Genomic DNA, 23,634 nt, shown 5'->3' with positions numbered 1-23,634 from the left:
AATGATTAGAAACAATCTAAATATCCATTCACCAGGGGACTGGCTAAATAAATGATGGTACATACATACAATGGAATATTATAAAATGACAGCTATAAAAAAGAATGAAGAAGCTCTTTATGTAATGATTTTGGATGAATTATAACATATATTAAGTGAAAAAGGCAAGATGCAGAATAGTTACTATGGTATGCTATTTATATTAAAAACTTGCAGGTATAGCAAAGAAAATTATTCATAATTGCTTTTAATGAGCATAAAAATTCTCTGGAAGGGCTGGGCACAGTGGCTCATGCCTGTAATCCCAGCACCTTGTGAGCCAAGGTGGGAGGCTGCTTGAGGCCAGGAACTTGAGACCAGCCTGGGCAACAAAGTGAGACCCCGTCTCTAAAACATTAAAAAAAAATCTCTCTAAGGAAACTTAAATGGTAAATGGTAGTTATTTATGTGATCAGAAGGGAGCAAGACTTTTCACTGTATACAGTTTTATACTTTTGATTATTTAGCCATGTAAAATACACTGTGTTCAAAAATTAAACATTTTAAAAACAAGTTATATATATAGTACAATCTTAATTTTTAAAGAAAACACATAAATGCATAGAAAAAAGAAGAAAATATACCTAAATGTTAGAGTGGTTATTACTGCTTAGTGTTGGATTATGGGTGATACTTACTTTCTTCTAAAGTCTTTTCCATATTTTCTGAATTTTCAACAAAGAAAATATATTACTTATATATTCAGAAAAAAAAAAAAAAAGAACAGCATAGGGAGCATCCTGGAAGGAGAATCAAGACAAAGAATGAGAGAATGAATTATGAAGAAACAAAAACAAGAGTTAAACCCTCTACAGTGAGCGTTCAGGTAGGTGGGACAGCTGTCCCCAAACACGGAGGTAGTTCCTTAATCTTGGGCGCAGTGGGAGAAGCGGTGTTTGGAGGTCAGGCCAGGTCAGCATCAGATGGAGTTCTAACCCAATTCTTCAATCCTCTTTAAAGCCAGACTCAGCGCGGACTCTGATGGCACCAGTGGGAAAGATTAAAGGATGCAAAGGGCAGAGGAACCAGTGCAGGATTCTGATTGTCTAGGCTTGTGTCAGGTGGCCATTTCTGTATTCAGAGGACTTACATACAAAGAATATTGACTTTTTGTATTTTTCAGAGTTCTCCAGAGAAACAGACCCAATAGGGCATGTGTACGTGTATGTGTGCCTGTGTGTGTGAACAGGGAGGAATAGGGCTTCCCTTGCCCTGGTGGTGCAGCTTTCACTACAGTGCAGCCTTCATTGGTTTTCTCTCCTTCCCTATCTCACTTCCCCATCCCTCCCATTGCTTCCTGGGATCACATCCCAAATAAACCACTTCAGCCCAAATCCTGCCTTTGGGTCACCATCTTAAATCCAGCCATCCAGAAACACAACTTGGGCCATCCTATTCCCCCATGTAAAACCCACCATGGCTCTCAGAAGAGCCCAGATTCTTCAACAGGGAATACGAGGTTCTCTAAGCTCTGGCCATGGCTGACGGTTTTGGTTTCATCTCCTGCTTGCCCCCACATACCACTCTATAGACTTCTTGGAGTCCCCTGAAAACACCATAGCGGGGCCTGCCTCCAAGCCTTTAAACACACTGCACTGTCTTCCACGAACTCCCTTCCTGACCCCCATTTCCTCTGCTCCCCGCCAGCCCCATTTGGATGAAATGAACTCTTTTCATTGAAGATAAACTCAAAACTTTGCTTATCCTAAAACCTTTTCTAACACTGGCCTCCACCCCCAGGGCCAGATACCTGCTCATTAGTATTTCAACTTTACCCTGCACATCTTGATTAGAATATTTTCCATGCTCCAGTGTACATGTACATCTTTCCCATTTAAAAAGATTTTTTTTTTTTTTAGACAGGTTCTTGCTCGGTTGTCCGGGCTGAAGTGTGGTGGCACGATCATGGCTCACTGCAGCCTTGACCTCCCAGCCTCAAGCAAACCTCCTACCTCAGCCTCCCAACTAGCTGGGACTACAGGCGTGTGCCACCACACCCGGCTTTTTTCTTTTTTTTTTTTTTTTGTAGAGGTGGGGCCTCACTGGGTGGGGCCCAAGCTGGTCTCCAACTCTTGGGCTCAGGCAATCCTCCTGCCTTGGCCTCCCAAAGTGCTGGGATTACAGGTGTGAGCCACTATGCCCAGCCAAGGAGACTTTTGAAAGTCATGACAATATCTTATTTTATCCTCAGATTGTAGTACAGTAACTAGTATGTGTCTATCAATTACACAATGCTAGTTGGGTGAACAAGGAAGTACTCTGAAGAACCCAGGAAATATTAACACCCACTCTCACCCCTTTGCCCATAACTTGCTTTCTAAGAAAGAAAAATAAACATATTTTAAAGGGGCTCTGAAGTTGATAGAATATTGAGGTATTAAATGTGTACTGGTAAACCTTGGCCCAGCAGCTGGAAAGTTCATATAGAATAATGATAATGAAAGATGCTTTGTAAGCTGTTAAGTACCAAGGATATATTCAGTGGTGTTTTTATTACAAATAGCGTCAACAATTTAGGGAAACAAGAAAAGTAGGAACCAGGGTGCCTTGCTGAAGGTCTTTCAGGAAGTAAATAGGAAAGGCAAGATTATAATGAAGTTTCTGAATTTTGTCCCAACATGTTCTACATGTAAATAGGCATCTAAAACATGACCACAGATGTGAAATAAAAGATAGTTCAAGCTTTTCCTGAAGTCTGGAGGTAAGAGTCAGAATCTAATGCATCATAAGAGCAGCTCCCACTTGAGTGCCCTGATCCAGGCCCTTTGCAGACATTATCTATAAGCCTTATGACTCTGCTGTCTCATGAATATTTTAGCTCCAATTTACAGAAAGAAAACAGAAACTTAGAGGGTTGTTAAGTCACTTATCTGGAGAGAAGTTGAAGGCCACATATGGTGACTCATGCCTGTAGTCCCAGCACTTTGGGAGGCCAAAACTGGAGGACTACTTGAGGCCAGGAGTTTGAGACCAGCCTAGGCAGCATAGCAAGTGAGACCTCTGTCTCTACAAAAGAATTTTAAAAGGGTCAGGCACCATAGCTCTTGTCTGTAATCTCAGCACTTTGGGAGGCCAAGGTGGGAGGACAGATTGAGACCAGGAGCTTGAGATCTGACTGGGGCAACATAGTGAGACCCTGTCTCTACTAAAAATGAAAAAAAAAAAAAAAAATTAGCCAGGCATGGTGGTGCATGCCTATAGTACCAGCTACTCAGGATGCTAAAGTGGGGGGATTGCTTGAGCCGGGAGATAGAGGCTGCCGTGAGCCGGGATTGTGCCACGGCACTCTGGCCCAGGTGACAGAGCAAGATTCTGTCTCAGAAAATAAAAATAAAAACAAAAAAATTAAAAGAATTTTTAAAATAAACAAATAACAAAAAATAGAAAGTGGCTGAGCTCAGATTCAAACCCAGATATAGTTAATTTCAGAACCTTTCCTCTCCTGCCTCACTCCACGCTCAGAAAGAGAAGCTGACATGGCTGAGGAGTTCTGTGTGTCAGGCACTCACTTACTGTAATCCTCATACTAACACTGCAAGGCGGCTTCATTATAATCTCCCCAGTTTTGCAGATGAGGAAACTGTTTCATGGGAGGTCAAAGGTCGAACAAGAATTTGGCCCCTTTGAACACGACAGGCCATGTTCTTTCTATGCCTTCCTGTTTCTTAGTTCTGGCTGTTCATCAGAAAAAAACAAAGAGCTTTTGAAAAGCTATGAATCTCCAGACACCATCCTTTTAAAGCCTGATGCAGTCATTGCCACCACAAAAAAAAAAAAACAACAACAAATGTGGAAACAAATTAGGTGGGTGAAGGCAGAAAGGAGAGGACTGTTTTCTTCAAGCCAAAGCACACCCCTTGTTCTGATGCTGACAGCTTTGCAGTTGAGGAAGTAGAAAACTCTGACCTCGAATGGATATGGCTTACAAGACAGCAGAGAGGCAGAGTCACAAGAGAAAAAAAAAATTAAAAGTATGGAGTTTACTTTAAGGTGGGGGTTTCATAAGTGGCTGTCTTAGAGTGGTTAAGTGATAGCACAGCCACACAAATAGCTACTTGGCAGCCTTAAAATGGGATGAATTTGTTTTAAAATTCATAGACATGGAAAGATGTCCAGGACATGGTAAACAAGCTGATAGCGAAACACCTCAAACAGTATGATCGTGTATGTGAGTACAATAGGAACATGCTACTGGCACTTTCTAAAAGCCTAGTAGCATATACTGGTGGGGTGCGGCGGCTCATGCCTGTAATCCCAGCACTTTGGGAGGCCGTGGCGAGCGGATCACCTGAGGTCAGGAGTTCAAGAGCAGCCTGGCTGTCTCTACTAAAAATACAAAAATTAGCCAGGCACGGTGGTGCGTGCCTGCAATCCCAGCTACTCAGAAGGCTGAGGCAGGAGAATTGCTTGAACCTGGGAGGCAGAGGTTGCAGTGAGCCAAGACTGCACCACTGCACCCCAGCCTGGGTGACAGAGCGAGGTTCCATCTCAAAAAAAAAAAAAAAAAAAAGACATTGTAGCATATGTTATAGTACAGTATAGTATAGTACCGGGTAATGTAGTAAATACTATATGTGTGTATACAATATAAACGTATGATGTTCATATACATAGCAATCATTCTGTGTAAATACAGCAGTAAATAGTAACTATAGTAGCAATTGTACTGTATTCATTGTGCATAGACAGTATGAATATGTTATATATGAATATAGTATGATCATGTTTGTTATGTAGTTGGAATACACATAAATATATAGAAGGATGCTCATCAAAATATTGATAGTGGTGGAGTTTGGAGGGATTTTTTTTCTTTCCTTCCTTCCACAAATATTTATTGAGTTCTAATTTGTACCAGACATCATCTTTCGTCCTTATATCTTTTTTTAATTGCTTGAAAATTCTAAAAGCATGTTTTTATTTTTACCACAAAGAACAGATAATTTGAAAATAAAATGGGCTCCTGTCAATATCCCCACCAACCACAGATGGAGACTTTGGCGACGTTTTCGGGAGACCCAGGAGAAGAGAAAAGATAGGGAGAGGAGAGGCCAACATGGACTCCCCTTGCCTCCTCCTCCCTTGCCTCTGCACGCTAAGTTTTTTTCTTTTTGTTGGTCGGGGGTCACCATCTGCACATTTGTTCTGCACAAAAATAAAGCCATCCATCTCCCTTACGGTGGTGTCATGTAAGCTCAGGAAAAACCGCAGCGCACAAGGGGGGCCCTCGGTGGGAAAAGCACTGATCTGCCTCGCCGAGTTCAGAGCTCCCCGAAGGCGTCCTTCGCTAGACTCAGGGGGTGGGTTTTGTTTATTCCCCTGGCTCACAATGAAATGTCAGGAACACATGCTCAGGGTGAGGTGGGGCCCTACCGAGGTTAAAAATGGAACAGCGGCTTTGATCTCAGGCCAACACCAATGACGCTCAGCGTTGGGGCCAGAGGGAAACGTCATGTTCCCTCGCTGTGTCTCCGCAGAAGGCGCAGACATTCCCCTCCTGACTCCAAGAGCAGACGCAGCCCCAGACTGAAAATGGACGGGAGGCACCACACAAGGAGTGAGGCCCGGGGAGCTGGGAGAAGGAGGCCTTCTGTGGGTGGAGGGGAGGGCCTTCTCTGCTGCAAGTGGGAAGCCTCCATCAAAGAGTTCACTCTCTGATGGTGCCAGGGCTTGGAATGGAATCTTCAGGGGTGGCTGGAGAGGGGACAAAGGTCTGCAGGCCAAGGAATCTCTTCCCCCTTGTGAGGAAAGTGTGGCTGCCATTTTGTACTCACCTCCCTAGACTCTCTTCCTATGGTACTCAGAAGGCCTCTCTTTCCTCAACCAGTACGTATGTGTTGAGGGTCTGGTCTCTTCTAAAACCGGAATGAGTACTGGAGATTCAACAGTGGCAACATCCAGGCTTGGTCCTTCTTTTCCTTAAGGTCTGGTGGGGAAGAGAGGTGTGGGACAGACAGTAGCAACATGGCGGGTTACGAGTTCTAAGGAGGGCACGTAGAGGGTGCAGGAGATCACACTGCGGGTGGTAGCCTGGGCTTGGTTGGGGAGGGCAGGGAGGGAATCTTAGAGAAAGCTGGAGATACGTAAATTGAGGCCTGGAGAATAAAAATAAGAGCTCACTAGGTAAAAGAAGTGAGGGAAGAGTGCTCAAGTACAGGGGACAGCATCTGATCTCAAGAAAGGCAGAGTGTACATGGGAAGACTTGAAAGAAGTGTGAGGTGAGAGAGAGGGTGCAGTACATTTGAATAAACATGAACTGGCTGCTCCCATTGTTAGCTACTTTTACTACCAAGTTGTTCCACTGCTTCTCAGGGAGTTTGAGTGAAGAAATCTCCCTGCATTCGGGCTGCTATAATAAACCACCTTAAATTGCACAGCTTATAAGCAACAGAAATTTACTTCCCACAGTTCTGGAGACCAGAAGTCCAAAATCAAGGTACCCACAGATTCAGTGTTTGGTGAGGGCCACTTCCTGATTTATAGACAGCCATCTTTTTGCTATACTTTCATTTGGCCGAAGGGACAAATGAGCTCCCTTGGGGCTCTTTAACAAAGGCACTAATCCTCTTCATGAGTACTGTCCTCTCCCAACTTAATAACTTCCCAAAGGCCCTATGTCCCAACATTTTTACCTTGGGGCTTAGGATTTCAACATATGAATTTGGAGGGGACACAAATTTTCAGACCATAGCAAAATCATTATTCTAATTAGACTCAACATTTTCATTGAGCATGCACTATGAGCCAATAACTCTTAAATATATGATCTCATTGCATTCTCACAAAAAAACTCTACCAATTTAATAATCTGAAGACTGGACACAGTGGCCTATAATCCCAGATACTCAGGAGGCTGAGTCAGGAGGACTGCTTGAGGCTGGACGTTCAAGACCAGCCTGGACAACATAGCAAGACCCTACCTCTAATCATCATCATCATTATCATCATCATCTGAAGGTCATAGAAATTACTTAAACCCACCAAGGTTATATAGCAAGTGTATATATGTCAGGAGGGGGCAGGATTTCAAACCAGTGCTTTGAATACCACTTTTAGCACTTGTTCCATCTTAGTAGAGAAGGATTTCCTTATTCCACTTTGGTGACTGAATCACTTCCCAGATTAGAGATAAAAACTTCATCCATTTGTCAACTGACCCATTCAGTCAGTCAATGATTGCACATTCATTGGTGTCTACTTTGACAAGTCCTCATCTCTCCCTCTCTACCTTCTCTTGCCTGTCTCCCAAAGCATCCCCTGGAATATTTTCACACCCTGGATTACAGGAGGACATCTCAGTCTTCTAAGAGAGGATGGAACCTCAGAGATGGAGCTGTTTAAGGGTTTTCTTTGTAACTTTACTTAAGGTCATATTTTAAAATTCAGTTGCCTTATCTGGTGTTATACATCAAAAGCCATTTGGAAGTGCCTCTGGGCTAGGACTTAGAATATCTTAATGTCAGGAGATGTGTTAAAGTCTAAAGCATGGACTTCAAATTTTAGAAGTAGAAATAAATTTTGAGATTATCTAGTGAATCTTCCTGATTTCACAATTACAAAATTAGGTACAAAAAGAGGAGGCAACTTTCCCAAAGGCATATGGATATTTGATACAAATGTTTGGTTACATGGCATGTGGAATATACTTCGCTATTATCTACTAATTCATGGTAGGTTTTTTCCCTGTGCGTAGGTATTCAAAATCTTAAATGGCTTCAAGAATGAGGAACAAAAGTATTTTTTATTTTTTTCTTCTGATAACAGCAATAATGAAAGTGTCCATCCTTTCTTCCTATAAGTGAGCAAAAATGTGGGAGGATTGAATACCTCCTTGTAGCTCTTAAAATCCTACAATAAAGTGTGGTTAATAGGCTACATTACAGTTATTTTGTAACCAAGATCTAAGCTACAGAAAAGAAAAATAAATAAAGACACACACTCCTCCATTACTGAATTCTCTCATATATAAAATAGAAAGATAGACCTAGACGCAACAACCATGTCATGACAGAAAATGAACTTCAAAGAGAATTTGATATCAAAGATTTGACATCACCTCTGAGTGTCATGATATGATGGATGGTCCCGAGCTGAAAGGGTTTATCATCACCTTCATGATCATGGAATCTTCTGGGTTAGAGAATTAAACTTTCAGATGTTGCTATTTAAGCTTGGGCCCAACACAATGGAGAAAGAGGACAAGGTACAGGAGTCTCTGAACATCACTTCATCCTGAGCACTCTCACTGATCTCCAGTGAGTTAGGACCCTCTCTTCATTAGACCAAATTTCTTGTATAGAGTCTAGGTGTCTGTCCTCCCCAGTAGCTTATCAACACCCTGAGAAACCATGCCTATCTGGTTTGTTCTTGTGTATCTACTGCTTATCACAATGCCTAATGTGTAGCAGGCATTTGACAAATAATTGTAGAATGCAATACCAAATGTTTGGGTATTTGGATTACACATGAATTGAGTGTCACCAAGGAAGATTCTAGAATTTTCTTTGTAATTTCAGTATTGGTCTTTTGCTAATCACTAGGATTTAAAAAGAAACTTTATCATATTTCTCATAATTAACACTATTAGCTTGCTTTAAATAAAACTAGTTCTCCTTTATCTGAAGGCTCATGGAAGGTAGGTTTATAAACAAGAAGACTCAGCACGCAGTCTTCACACCCCGAAATTCTGATATGGGCAAGAAGAGAAAAGACGTTTCCTCATTCATTCTGCTCACTCTTTCTGTGAAAGCTGCTAGGGAGAGTCATAAATCTCGCTATTGTGTGAAGCCCATTTTCTCAAAAGCAGCAAGCAGAAAGATGAAGTCATAAAAGTCACTGAAGCAGGTATCCTAAAACCCCATATCTCTGTCTCAGAGGGTGGCATTCACAAAAGACATCTGGAAAAGAACCCTAAAAGAGCCTGCACCCCATCAGACGCAGATGCAGAATTTGAGCAAGCAGGGTTAGTGACTTCAACAGAATTGCCACCCAAAGAGTGACAGAGCACGACTTTTCTTTGTCTCCCAGTGACAGGTGACACCGTCCCACGGGCGCCTCCCCAGCAAGGAGCCAAAGCATCATGTTCATTCTTCTGTGGCTAAGCCACCATCAGCCTTTTCAAAACAAAGCAACTTTAACACCCAAGGAATGTTGCTATAGCAGAAAATCTCACATTGCTTCTATTTAGAAGCTGGGTGTCATGGAAACAAGCCAAGGGCTACATGCAAGAAAAAGAAATGAGAAACGAAAACAACTGAGGTGGTTACCAAAGGAAAGGAGACAGCCAGATTGGGAGACAAGGAAGTTATTGGTCTCTGGATGTTCCTGGGCTGGGTAAATTTTGGATTTGTACATTCTGAGCTTTATCTCTGGTGGGGTCTTCTGCTGGTCTGTGGAGAAGACAAGGAAAGTGAACCAAGCCATACTGGGGGTGGGCCATCGTGTTCCCTTTAAGCTGCCTATGGAACCACACTCTGAAAATTCTGGATTTTCAGGTGCTACCATCTTTTCTGGATGGAATCATGCCACCTCTTTTGTTTGTTATTTTTCTTAATGCTCTTGGCTGAGAAGACTAAATTCTTGGGTGGGCCCAAGCAGCGTGGCTTCACTCTGCCATTTTCTGGCTGTGTCACATTAGACAGGAAATTTTATCATCTCCTGAAGTCACACTGTCCTGCTGTGTAACATGGAGACGCTAATCCAAACATCATTGGATTTTAAATATTTAATGAAATCAATGCCTTAAAGAGTCTGATTTATAGAAGGCAGATATTTGCTTCCTTCCCCTTTCCTCTGTTTCCTCTGTGAATTAAAATGCTCCTTATTAACTGTCAGAAACAACTTGGTGGAAATTACTTTAATAAGCCAAGTCTGAAAGATGAACAAAGAATTTCATTCCTTTCACTGAGAGAAGATCATGCATCTGGAAACTCGGGATATGGTGACCATTCCTTGCATTGTTTTGGTATTTATTTATTTTCTCAAAAATCAACACAATGACAGCAATGGCATCCTACATTTGAGAAGTTCTTGTACTTGAAAATTACTCCTGAAATATTTGGAGACTTTTATAGAAAGTCAAATAATTCTAGAAACACCTTGCCAGCAAATAAAAGAGTAAGTGGTGGGGGCTGGAAAACAGTCTACCTTGTGGGAAATTTTCAATTTTGAACAAGTGGCATATAATTGAGTAATAATAGTAATAAGGCCGGGGGCAGTGGCTATAATCTCAGCACTTTGGGAGGCCAAGGTGGGTGGATGACTTCAAGTCAGGAGTTTGAGACTAGCCTGACCAACATGGTGAAACCCCGTCTCTATTAAAAACACACACAAAAAATTAGCCAGGCATGATGGCAGTTCCCTGTAATCCCAGCTACTTGGGAGGCTGAGGCAGGAGAAATGCTTGAATCTGCGAGGTGGGTGTTGCAGTGAGCCAAGTTCACGCCATTGCACTCCAGCTTGGGTGACAGACCAAGAATTCATCTCAATATATATATATATATAAATAAAAATAATAGGAATAAAAATAGATACAATTAAAATAATCATAACAATAATAATAGCTCCCATTTCTTAAACACCTAAGTATGTGTTGGACATTCTCTGAAACACTTTCTGTATATTATCTCATGAAATTCTCAACACAAGTGTCCCAGAAAGATATTGTATTATTTATGCATTTTACTGAAGAGGAAGTCATACCGTGAAGATGTGGCATGTCTTGCCCTAAATCTTGCACCAGTATGCAGTGGAGCCAGGACAGGAATCTTGATCCTTCTCTCTTCAGAGTTAGGAGGGAGTTTTTATTTTTATCATTTAGGGACTATTACAAATCTTTTTTTGTTTGTTTTTTGTTGTTTTGTTGTTTTTGGTTTTTGGTTTTTTTTTGAGATGGAGTCTCACTCTGTCACCCAGGCTGGAGTGCAGTGGTACAGTCTTGGCTCACTGTAACCTCTGCCTCCCAGGTTCAAGCAATTATCTGCCTCGGCCTCCTGGGTAGATGGGATTACCAGTGCCTGACACCACACCCGGCTAATTTTTGTATTTTTAGTAGAGACAGGGTTTCACCATCTTGGCCAGGCTGGTCTTGAACCCCCGACCTTGTGATTCACCCACCTCGGCCTCCCAAAGTGCCGGGATTACAGGCATGAGCCACACGCCTGGCCACAAATCTTTTTCTGTCTGTCTGTGACATTCTGTTTTTATGTTTTTCAGTGTGTCTCTGAATTTTTCTCTCCTCTCTCACACACACACATGCACCCCCCAAGACCCCCACACTACACACACTATACACAAAGATTCACAAACACATACCTATACACATAACATACATCCACACCGCACACACACGTATCTCACACACTTCATTTCCAGACACCACACTCAAACACAAAAGAACCATGTAGAAATATACACAACACACATGCTCAGGTATACACACACACACTCACACACACCTTCCACCCAGACACACATGCACACCACACACAAACACATATGCATTACATAGTTACACTGCATGTACATACCCATACACATAACACACATATACCCTACAAACACATGTACACACAGCCATGCACATACTTAGCATTCACACCTTACAGACACACATATCACACACATAGTCACACTGCATGTGCATACCCACAAACGTAACACACATACTCTATACGTACATGTATCACTCACACTGCCATACACTTAACATCCACACCCTACAGACACACATACCACTCACACACTCCACTCACACACAGTCCACACACGTCATATGCACATAAACAAACACCTACCAAACAGACACATACTTCATACATACACACACACACATACACAGAAACACACTGCACTGCTCAGCACTGGTCAGCAGTTTGGCTGACACACTTGATCCTATATTTTTCTTCTTCTTTTTTTTTTTTTTAGACAGAGTCTTGCTCTGTCACCTAGGCTGGAGTGCAGTGGTGCGATCTTGGCTCAGTGCAACTTCCGCCTTCCAGGTTCAACTGATTCTCTTGCCTCAGCCTCCCTGGTAGCTGGGATTATAGGCGCCTGCCACCATGCCCGGCTAATTTTTGTATTTTTGGTAGAGACAGGGTTTCACCATGTTGTCCAGGGTGGTCTTAAACTCCTGACCTCAGGTGATCCTCCCTCCTTGGCCTCCCAAAGTGCTGGGATTACAGGCATAAGCCACTGTGCCCTGCCTGATCACTGTATTTTTCTAACCCCACATTTGCAGACCAGTTTTGATAGAGTAAAATAGATGATAACTCAAATGTCTAAAACCACTATTAGACATTTTGTGTTTCAAATATTTTTGCTGTGATTCTTGGACCAAATCTTTCAAAGCTCTATGAATTTTATTAGGTTTTGAGATTGGTTTGCATTTTTGAAATGATTGTCTTAAACCTTAAAACCATAGATACTTGTTTTTTCTAAGAACCAGAAGATCAAGGTTCTAGTACCAGCTGTGACACTAACCAGCTTATGAGGTCTCACTGCCTCCCTGGGACTCAGTTTGCAATCTGTATAACAAGGGACCTGCATCCCCAATTGTCCCTCCGTTACTCCCCAGGGCTTCTTTCCAGGACATTGAATCTTCAATAAACAGTTTGAAAATTATGAGACCAACTAATCCACCAATTCTCTTCTATCTCTGCAATTCTGCAATGCTGTGAGGTTATGTAAAGTTAATAATAATGATAATAATAATAATATTGAATGTGGAAAATATGATGCAAAAAGAAACAGTCATAGCACATAATCCAAAACCAAAGATAAATGACATCTTGGATATTCATGTGTGTATTATCTGTGCTAAAATGCCACTCGGCGGCATGAGTAATTAGGGGTTTCATGATGTGGTTTTGGCCAGCCTTCAGTAATTTGTACTTTTGCATCCACAAACTCAACTATTGAAATCTCCCAAATCCCAGTCATCTGATCCCATGTCTTTCTTATTCAGGAATTAATGGCTGGGACAGTGGGAGACAGTTCGTACTATAAAATTATAATATATATATGTATATAGAAAATATTGCTTATTGGAGCACAGTTACTCGTGCCCTCCAAAGTCTGCTCATCAATAACTAACTTGATGCATTTGGAGGGGCCACAGACTGAATTTAGTCTTCACCTCATTTCATTGTGCACCGGTTGATCTTCCAAATTCAACTGGTGACACTGGCATCTGGCCACGTCGAGAAGGTAGAACAGTTGTGTAGATATAAATGTGTATAAATAAATGGATTTGCATTGGGCCAGACTTTGGGTAGCTAGTAATAAAAAGTGATGAACAAACTTGAGGGGCTAGAGAACATCCCCATGGTGCAATGCTTTGGGATGGAAGTGTGCGACTTAACTCTCTGATTTGACCAAAAATGGTCTTTAATAACCAGAGCTGTTATGGAAAACTTGGTTGACTACAAGTTAAACTATAACCGTAGATAAGGGAAGAGAACTCCAACTCAAAGTCAAACTGTCAGTGCTTAGAGTAATCAATCAGAAGAATTGCAAGACATATGCTGAATGTGGCACCTCAAAGTGAAAACAGATGGACTAATGTGTATTGATCTCCAATGGCTTGTTGACACCCTTTAGAAACAGAGGCAATAAAGGGCAGTGCGGGGCAGGGGTACTTTAAGTGGAGAAGGGTAAACCATGGGGGATTAAAAAACCCTGCAGCAAGGACTCTTTGCTGAACTCTGAGCTTCATTTCAGAATATTACCCTGAAGTCTTTTGAGCCAACTGCTGGAACTTAGAGAAGATGAAGGGCTTTGTTTCTATCACCACCTGACCAATTTCTCTACTCCCTGTCACATGCTTATTTTTATTCTCCCACTCATTATTTTTATTCTCTCATCTCAGCTTCCCAAGCTCCTGCAACTTCTAGATAATTCAACAGGAATAACACAGGTCCCACAGGATGGATATTCACGGAGGACTCAGTCCTCCCCCAGTAAAGTGCACATCACTTTTTTAGGGAGTCTCCTAACTTGTGTCTAAACTGGGATTAGGAGCCACACAACTCAGAGGTCATCATCTTGCTCCAGACATTCCTCTGCACTTTTATTATGTACAACGGCATTGCCACCTTCCTCCTCCCTAATGTTCTGGAGTCCTTGAAATGCCAAAATTAAGTGGAGGGCTAGAGAGAGGTGTGAAAGCATGTCTTGGCCCCTTTTTGTGTTACATTAGCAAACTGTGCCCTTGGTCTAGACTGGCTGGCTTACAGATGGCATGAGAATCTAAACCATTCAAGGAGAGTGGGTGTCATTGGATTATCACTTCCCAACAAGTAGAAAAGGCACCCACAACAGAAGGAGGTACAGGTTGTGAATAAATAGGGTTATTCATTATTAATATGGAATCCTTAGGCATATTAATCTCAGACTATCATAGCCCAGCTGAGGCCAGGGAGAGATACTGGTCACACTTTCTGTTTCCGTCTCTTCTTCCTATTTTCTCCCTCACCCCCACCTTGATGGTGGAACAGGAAGACAGTTCCTTTGGTGTTCTGTTCAATGCTGTTCCTAAGTATGGCCAAGTGGTTACTAATGAAACCACCAGGCATCACCATACCAGTCAGGGGGCTCTGAAATAAGAAGAGTGAGTTGGGGTAGCACTGGGTAATCTGAGAGTGAGATCACCAACCAAAATGGGCCAGGTTATTTATATAGCTTGGGCAGAGGAAATCTTGGAACTTTCGAGAATCCCCTTACTGAACCCAAACCGTTCCATCACCTCCCCCTACCCCAAACCTCAGAGCTTGTTTTATCATTTATTAGTGTACAGAATAACCACTCAATATTCAGGGACAAGGGTCTCTCTTGGGCTTCCTCCCTCCTCATCCCTCACTCAAGGAATTTTGCAGATAAATCACCATGTTAATCCACTTGCCTGAGAGTTATGGGCTGTAGTGAAGCAGGAGAATATCAAAATGGGACTTGGGGATGGAAGGAAGCCCTTGATGACAGATGAAGGGTGAATGTGCAGATGGGCTGCCCCCAGCACAGATGGACCTTCCAGAGAAGGGGAGTGACACAGTCATGGGGACGGGGTTCTCTGCTCAAAACAACAGAAGTTGAACAAGCAAAGAGAGAGTTCGGGGAAAGGGAGGAAAAGAATTAACTGCTTCAGGAAAAGAAAGCGCTGTTCCAATTACGAGTGAAGTTGAGGAGGTAACCCTGTTTGATCTGAGATGGCCCCTTCAGACTACAAAGTGTTTGCTCCTGGGGTAAGAGGCTGGCTGGCAATTAATACGGAGGGCTTCACTGGGCCTGGAAATCTCCTTCCACACTCTCTTCTTATTGACAACCAGGCTCGTAGACTTGGCGACCAATGTGAAGGTGGTGAGGACAGCATCAGGCTCTTCACTCCATGAGTGGGGGAGGTTGGGGGTGTGTGACGGGAAGTCTTCACTGATGACTTGGAACTGGGATGAAGGAAAAGTCCAACAGGAAAGGAAGAAATTCTTGGCTTCCATCTTTGCTGGAATTCTCAAAAATCCATTTATGAGGGGTGTGTGTGTGTGTGTGTATGTGTGTGTGTGTGTGTATTGTTTGTGTCCGGATAATGTGATGTTGTAGAGGAATATTTATCTGACATAAACTCAACTATTGAGAGAGAAAGGGAGAGAGAAGAGTGAGAATAGTAAATAATATAGGCAGATCTCTGCTCACCACTCTGTTTAATAAACAATTTACCCTACACAGAGGGCATAAGATCTGTCTCTGTTGTTCCCATAACTTGTCCGGTTCCCCACATGTCTTTCATAGTGTGGCGATTTAATAGAGTTTTCAAAGATAATTTTATGTTCATCAAATTATCTTGCTGACTTTAGACAAACTTCACTGTCTATATTTGTGTATGTATGCAGGCACTTTGGGGGTGTGTGGCTATGCGTTGTGTTTAAATGAGTGTGTGCTGTGAATATGTGCATATGTGTATATGGATATTGTGCACACTTGAGGGTATGTCCGTGAGTGAATTGTGTTTGTATGTAGGTGTACAATATTGTGTGTGTTCTGCTGTGAATCTGTATATATTGTTGCATTGTGTACCATGCATATTGCTATTCTGCTTATCAGTCGGATGGAACTATGCTGAAGGCAGAGGTAGAAGGGTTTAACACTGATAATCGGGGAAGTTCAGAGGAAATAAATTTCTGTGAAATTCTCAAATGCATTTTCTCCCCTCCTCTAAACAGTTATCTAAGTTCCTGTAGCTGAACTTATCCTCTACTGCTGCCTGGAATTGATGACAATGAGTATGGGAGAGTGTGTATGTGTCTCCATGTACCTCTGTGAGTCTGTTCTGTAAGTATGTGTGACTTTCTCAATTAGATTAGAAGCTGATACAGAATGCTGTGATCCCGTTCACAAATAAAGAATTTATCCCCACCATTATTAGGAGTTCTGCTGATGGGTTATCCACAGATACTCACTCTCTTTGGGGATTTCCAAGGAGGGCAGTCAGTGACTGGTCAACACAAGGGAACGAGACCAGACTTCTCACTTCAACTTGGGACATCTTTGAAGGGGCATCTCAGCTCCCTAACACCCCGTAGGGTTGCCTGAGGGCATCCCTGGGACTGCATTGAAGCCCAGCCTCTACCTCCACGTGACCCTGGTTTCTTTCATCTCTTCCAAAAGTGTCAATCCCAAGAACGCTCCCTAAAAAATATCCTGCATGATAATTTCCATCTCAGAATTAGCTTCCAAAGAACCCAACCTGCAATGCTACAGCAGAAACCAATCCTGCACTCACTGGGCCATAGTGTGGAGTGGATGTTAGGGGAGATATGATTTGAATAGGTGTCTCCTCCAAATCTCATGTTGAAATTTGATTACCAATGTGGGCATAGTGGGAAGTGTTTGGATCATGGGGGTGGATCCCTCATGAATGACTTGTTGCCCTCCTTGTAGTAATGAGTAAGTTCTCCCTCTATTAGCTTATGTGAGAACTGGTTGTTTAGAAGAGTGTAGCACCCCTCCATCTCTCTCTTGCACCCTCTCTCTTGCCATGTGACACACTTGCTCCCCCTTCACCTACTGCCATGAGTAAAAGTTCCTCACTAGTCCTAACCAGAAGCCAAGCAGTTGCTAGTGCCATGCTTGTACAGCCTGTGGAGCCATGAACCAAATGAACCTCTTTTCTTTATAAATTACCCAGTCTCAGGTATTCCTTTATAGCAACCCAAAATGAACCAACACAGTGGATGTCTATTTCAGCCTCTGCCACTCCTATATTCAAACTCATTCATTATCATGGTTATAAACTCAGACTCCAATTTTACAAATATGCTTTCAAATCTTAGCCTAGTAGCCATGTGAGAGTGGAAAAGTTTCAACATTTCTGAATCTCTCTCACTATAAACTAAAAAAATCATAATGCCTACGTTCCAAAGCTTATGAGAATCAAATGAGGTAAGATAAGTAAAGCCCTTAGTCAGGGGTCCAGCACCCAGTAAACAATGAGTAAATAGTAGCAGCTATAACTATCTTGTTATGTGCATGGTAGGTGAATTATACATAATTACTGATGAGAAAATGTAAAAGCTAGAGCTTCTTGGGAGGTCTATATCAAATAAATCAATTACAAAATGAATGCTGTACCAATGTTCCTCTTGTCATAGTCTTGAAATTCTCTTAAATGAGGATGTGGGCACCAAAATCATGGAGGTTGAACAGCAAAGGACATTTGTGCTTGCCAGCACTCTCTGTTCCTGCTACTTCCCAAGTTGCAAGTTTTCAGACCTCCTGGCCAGCCAGATTCCTGTTTAATATGGTGGAGGGAGGAGGAGGGAGGTGGCAAAGAGACTCACCCTTCAGATAATACCAAAATGTATCAGGAAGTGTGGAAAGTAGCCACAGGATCAGTAAATTGTTATGTTGCAGAGGAGGGTGGTAAACAAGGTCCCTCCTGGGTGGCCTCCAAAATGAGTCTTGCCTTTTGGTACTCACACACTTTTATACTCCTCTCTTATGCTTAATAGGGCCGACCTGCAAAACCAATAGGTTATTGTGGAAATGTCAGAAGTGACTTCCAAGACTAGGTCATAAAAGGCAATACAGTTCCTCCTTGCTTTCTGTCTTGCATCATTTATTCTGAGGGAAACAGCCAGTGGCCATGTTATGAAAATGCTCAAGCCACTGTGGGAGAGGCCCATTTAGTGAGGAACTGAGGACTCCTTCCAGCAGCCATATGAGGGTGCCATCTTGGAAGTAGATTCTCCAGCCCCAGTTGAGCCTTCAGATGACTGCAGCCCTGGGTGACATCCTGACTGCAACCTAGACACTGAGCCAAATCCACCCAGCTAAGCCACTCCTGAATTTCTGACCCTTAGAAACTGAGATGACAAATGTTTGCTGTGTTAAGCCTCAAAGTTTGGGGGCAATGTGTTATATAGCAATAGATAACTGATATACCATCACGTTTCCTTATTTGGAGAAGACAGAATTTACCCAAATTCAGTTATTAGCTTAAACTATATGAAATTGTCAATATTGGATAATTTTTAATCCACAAAATGGCAATGTTGGCCAGGTGCAGTGGCTCATGCTTGTAATCCCAGCACTTTGGGAGGCCAAGGCAGGCAGATCACTTGAGATTAGGAGTTCGAGACCAGCCTGGCCAACATGGTGAAACCTCTCTACCAAAAATACAAAAAAAAAAAAAAATTAGCCAGGTGTGATGGTGCGCACCTGTAGTCCCAGCCACTCGGGAGGCTGAGGTGGGAGAATCACTTGAACCCAGGAGGTGGAGGTTGCAATGAGCTGAGATCAAGTGACTGCACTCCAGCCTGAGCAACAGAGCAAGACCTTGTCTCAAAAAACAAAAACAAAATGGCCATGTTGTACGGTATAACCTCTACATTGACCTAGGTAGGGGCTCAGGTTCTGCTGGTAGAGCTACATTCCAGGAAAGGCCCAAAAGTAGGGTTTTCAGTTGAAGCTGGCTGTGTTTCTGAAAGCTAGAGTCGTTGGAGAGCAAATTCCTCCCAGCTCACCCAATTGCACATGTTCTGTACTTCCCAGGGAGTTCTTAAAGCAAGGAGGGAACCCCAAAGGCACTGCTAAAACTCTCTTCCTCTTTCTTGATCTCACAGTGCTGCTTTTTAAAAGCCCTGCAGTTCATCGAAGCTGCAAGTCAAAAGGCATCCTGCAGCAGATAATTAGAGAGATTGGTTCATGGGCCCCGGACACAGCACTCCTGCAAAGCCTCAAAGAGTCCCTGGTGAACCATTTGCCGGCTTTAATTTCTCAGGGGCTGCTTCAGCAGGTGGCCACTAGCAGGTAGTCAATAGGGACCTTCTGGCCGAAGACTGGGGCCTCTTTGGAAAGGTCAAATCCAGAGGCCGGAGGGCATGGCTCAAGAGGTCACGGGGTCAGGATCCATCACTGTGACAGATGAATCTAAGCATGTCTCTCTCCGTTTCTGGAAGCAAGGCCAAGCCTCTTGAGACAGAGAGGTAGCGGGGGAGGGTGTTGGGGGCTCACAAAGAAAGGAGAGTCTGGTGTCTGGCCGGCACCTCTCAACTGGTCTTCATTAGGCCAGCCCGACAACCCTCTCTTCTGCCGCCCTCTGTCCCGCACTGATGGGGTGCTGTCTCCAGACCTCTCAACTGTTCCTCATTAGGTGAAACAGTGCGCTTTTGTCTGCATGAAGCCTTCTTTGTTCTGCCAGCGTGGCCAAGCTAGAAAGCCAGAAACTGATACAAAACAATGCGACTCTATCCTGAGGGGACCCCCTCCCTCCTCGATCTTCCTCCCCCTGGCCGGACAAGGAAGGGCGACTTCTGCCTCGCAGTCATATCCCTGGATGTCTAGCTGAGGATGTGTTCACTGGAGCAGAAAAAATGTGTTAAACATAGACCAGTCGCTCACAAACTTGACTGCATATTGGAATCACCAGGAGATCTTCAAGTCATGTGGATGCCTGGCCTCCAGCCCCAGGAATTCTGATTTGATTGGTCTGGGGAGCAGCTTGAGTATTAAGATTGAGAAGACCTCTCCGTGCGACTCCAATGTGCAGCAAAGTTTGAGAACTACTGGCAGAGATGGAGAACTGCTATCCAATGCCATGCGCACCTGCCCTCCTCTGCATACTTTAAAATCAGGGGATGGTACACCTTGCAGGGCATGGGTGCATTCATCTGAACATTCATCTGCTGGGCAAGCAAGAAGGCTACACCTGTACATGACAGGTAAAGCTGGTCTTTGCCAGCTCTGTCTGAGAAGGCAGTGTGGACACAGCCCACTCAGACGCAGAGGGGTGTTTTCATCTTGGCTCTCAGCATCTTAAATTGTGCACAGATATTGTAAGATCCCTTCCAGTCATGCACCTCTTCTTCCCACTTGATCCTTACCATTGAGCTGTCTCCAGGGGGTGGGGGGGGGGGGGGGGGTTGCGAAATCCACATCCTCAAAGATAGAACTGGTGATGGAATAACTTGGCTAGAGACAAGTTGTCTTTCCAGCTCCCATTCCCAAAGCAATGTTGAAGGGGTTATTCATGCAAAAGCTATTGAATCCTGATGTGTCTCCATACCTGCTACTTGTCTATAGGCAGAGTAGGGAGATGGGGTGCAATTTCAGGACAAAGCAAGGCTCTCTTTTCCTATTCCAGCAGGCCCTAAATTATTTCTCCTCCCAACATCTACTAGTAAAAGTCTCACCTCTTTGTCGCCCAGGCCTAAAATGGCAACATCACAGATTTACATAGGTTAAAGCCTCACAATACTGTTTTTAAAAGTGGATGTTAAGTAGCAATGCCAGATTTCAAATGTAAAAACATAGGACTCCCAGTTAAATATGAAATTCAGATGAACAGCTAATAATTTTCTTTTCTTTATTGTTCACCTGACATTGAAACATAACTGGGAGTTCTGGATTTTATCTGGCAACACTAAAGAAAGGAAAAGGTTAAGAGCTATTTGCAGGCTGGTGTGAATTCATTCAGCTAGTTTGCTGTTTGCTTGACTGATAATAGTGTTTGATGGAATGAAGCTTCTAATGGGGACAAGGAGGTAGCATTTTTTTACTTTGGGATGCTGTCTGGAAGGATTCTAAGGCCACAGCAATAAACAGGGAAAAGAACGTGCTGATTAATTAACCATGTTTGCCACGGGTCTGGGATAGCAAGTGAAGGCATGTAAGACATACATGTAGAGTGACAGGCCAGCATCCTAATGACATGTAATAAATGGTATCACTGGGATATTGAACTTGGGGTCATTTTATAAGAAGAAATGGACAAGCAGCATTTGTCAATGAAACTGTACAAGAAATGGAAAATTGGCTGAGTCTTGAAAAATAAGAAACTATTCACTACATAGAAACTATGCTTTTTCCTTCTTGGACTTGTTTCTTGCTCTTCCCCTAAAGCAGCTCTTCTTATGACAGGCACTCGATAGGTGCTTGACACATAAGCACTGACTCAACACTTTGAATTAGAAGTCACACAGGGAGACTAATAGAACAGATTTGGAGCACTACTCCCCTTTCTTCCATCAGGCATCTAGTGAGTCATCTAAGGTCATGCAATAGCAAAACTGTTGGGCCTATAGAAAAACTCTTTTAAGACATTCACGTCATTGAGTTTTCCTGCTCTTCCACAGATCTGGAGTCACCGAGTCCTCACCCACACACCTCCATTCTCCTGTATTACTGAGAACCAAGGCTCCTTCCGGACTACAGGCATTGAACCAAAACGGAAGTGGAGAGCCACCCTTGAATGGGAATGCCCACCTTTGAGTATATTTCAGATGGCAGACGGAACCCATTCATCAAACTATGAAAATTCCCTGCACTCTCCAGGAAGAATGGCCATGAAGTGCTTGTAAATACATGTCTTCAGGTTTAAACAAATTGCATCATTATTTTTATTTTTTGAGAGGAGTCCATGTGAAGGGAACTAGAGACATACTTGGGTGTTTGTCCTGCAGACAATGCATGCCTGGGTCTTGTGCTGTTTCCGTATCTTCTGCCCAAGCCAACTGGCCAGCCTCATGGCCTCTCAACAGGAGAAGGGTGCCAATTCCTAACATTCTATTTTCGTACTGTTTGATGATAAAAATCACCCCAGTGGGGCGAATGGCAGTGAACAAAAACAGGAAGCAGCCCCCTGATTAGATAGGAACAGGGTGGCTTGTAGAGTAATAAACAAAATGACTAAGAAGATAAATGACAGAACCATGGATGCTGCCATCTCCTTCCTGAACAGGCCAAGAATAAATGGAAAGAAGAAATCAGGAAAGAAGTCATGTCTTGGGCTACAAGTGGGGGTGAAGGAGGCTTGCTCTGCAATATCACTTTGCAGGGGCCTTCTCTAAGTTGCCTCTTGAGTGAAGGCCATCAGGACAACTATCTGGTTTTCAGTGACTTCCATGGGAAATCTTGCCTAAGTGATTTAGTACCTTGCTCTGATATTTGGAGATCCTCTGAAATCTATGATCTTAGAGCGTTAGCCAAACCAAGGGTCCACTTTGTCATGTTGCTACTCTTGGACAGTGGTTCTCAGTTGGGGAGGGACATGGTAATTTGGCTCCCTAGCAGGCATTTGACAATGTCTAGTTGTCACAACTGATGGATTGTGCTGTTGGCATCTTGTGGGTAGAGGCCAGAGATGCTGCTAAATATCCTATAACGCCCAGGACAGCCCCTAGCAACAAAGAATTATCCAACCCTAAATGTCAATAGTAGCAAAGTTGAGAAGCCCTGATCTAAGGCAAGTTAAGATATAAAAATAGGTGTAAGTATGGGTATGGACATAGGGTGGATACGAATGTGGACATAGATGTAAACATAGACATATATTGAAACCATTCTGCAATGAAATCTCATTTCTTTTTCTTAAAAAGAAAGACAACTTCATTTCTGATGACAAAAATCTTCACAGGGATAAATCACCGGGAAAGTGAGACTTAGACATTCCCCTATAAAGACCCAGAAACTCCAGGTCTGCTCTAAGCATGGACCTCACCTGATCATCCCAATCAGGGCCTCATGATGAGAGCACATGTTCAAATTCCACCTGTAACATTTACGTCCTGTGTGATCTTTGGCACGTTTCTTATTCTCTCTGAGTCTTAGCTCCACGTTTATGATGTTGACTTAATAACTTCTATATCTTATAGCTGTGACGATAATGAATAGGATTGCACGAATAATGGTCAATACATTGTCTGTACCCTAGTCAAATAGGAGACATTCAATGAATTGCATCTGTTATTGATCATATAATCATCAACATGCTTGGATTTTAACATACATTCAGGTATTTCTCCTTAGTACCCAAAGGGCTCTTTGCCATTGGAAAACATGATTTAGGGTACCAGGACGCTGAGATAGGACTCTGTCTCAATTTCAGCTGATGTCCCAAGGAATTAAGAACCAATAGGTAAGTTCATCAAGTGGTTTCCTTGAAGTCTCATCATCAGGAGGGATCGTGACAAGCTGAGGTGCAGCTGGAATGCACAGCCACTTTGGATAGAGGCCTGCACTTCCAGTAGTCAGGGAACTGCTAGAATGGGCTCTCCATGACACAGATGTGGGCCAAGTGACCATGCAGGAGAGTCAGCCTTCAGGTACTC

General features: G+C 43.0%; 2 long non-coding RNA genes across 3 annotated transcripts in view; one reads left to right on the top strand and one right to left on the bottom strand.

Annotated features, from left to right (window-relative positions):
* The window catches only part of LOC108581127, a 173,416-nt gene that overhangs the window by 68,963 nt on the left and 80,819 nt on the right, over window positions 1-23,634 (bottom strand). The gene's annotated exons all lie outside the window — the stretch shown is intronic.
* LOC103876086 lies at window positions 5,520-22,281 on the top strand. Its single transcript, XR_635169.4, has 3 exons — window positions 5,520-5,596; window positions 9,068-9,373; window positions 21,661-22,281. It is a non-coding gene; the product is annotated as an uncharacterized LOC103876086 (long non-coding RNA).

Source organism: Papio anubis, chromosome 9 (assembly GCF_008728515.1).
Source record: "Papio anubis isolate 15944 chromosome 9, Panubis1.0, whole genome shotgun sequence".
Lineage (NCBI taxonomy): Eukaryota > Metazoa > Chordata > Mammalia > Primates > Cercopithecidae > Papio > Papio anubis.
The sequence above is the reverse complement of the archived record's forward strand: the minus strand, read 5'-3'. Positions and strand labels throughout refer to the sequence as shown.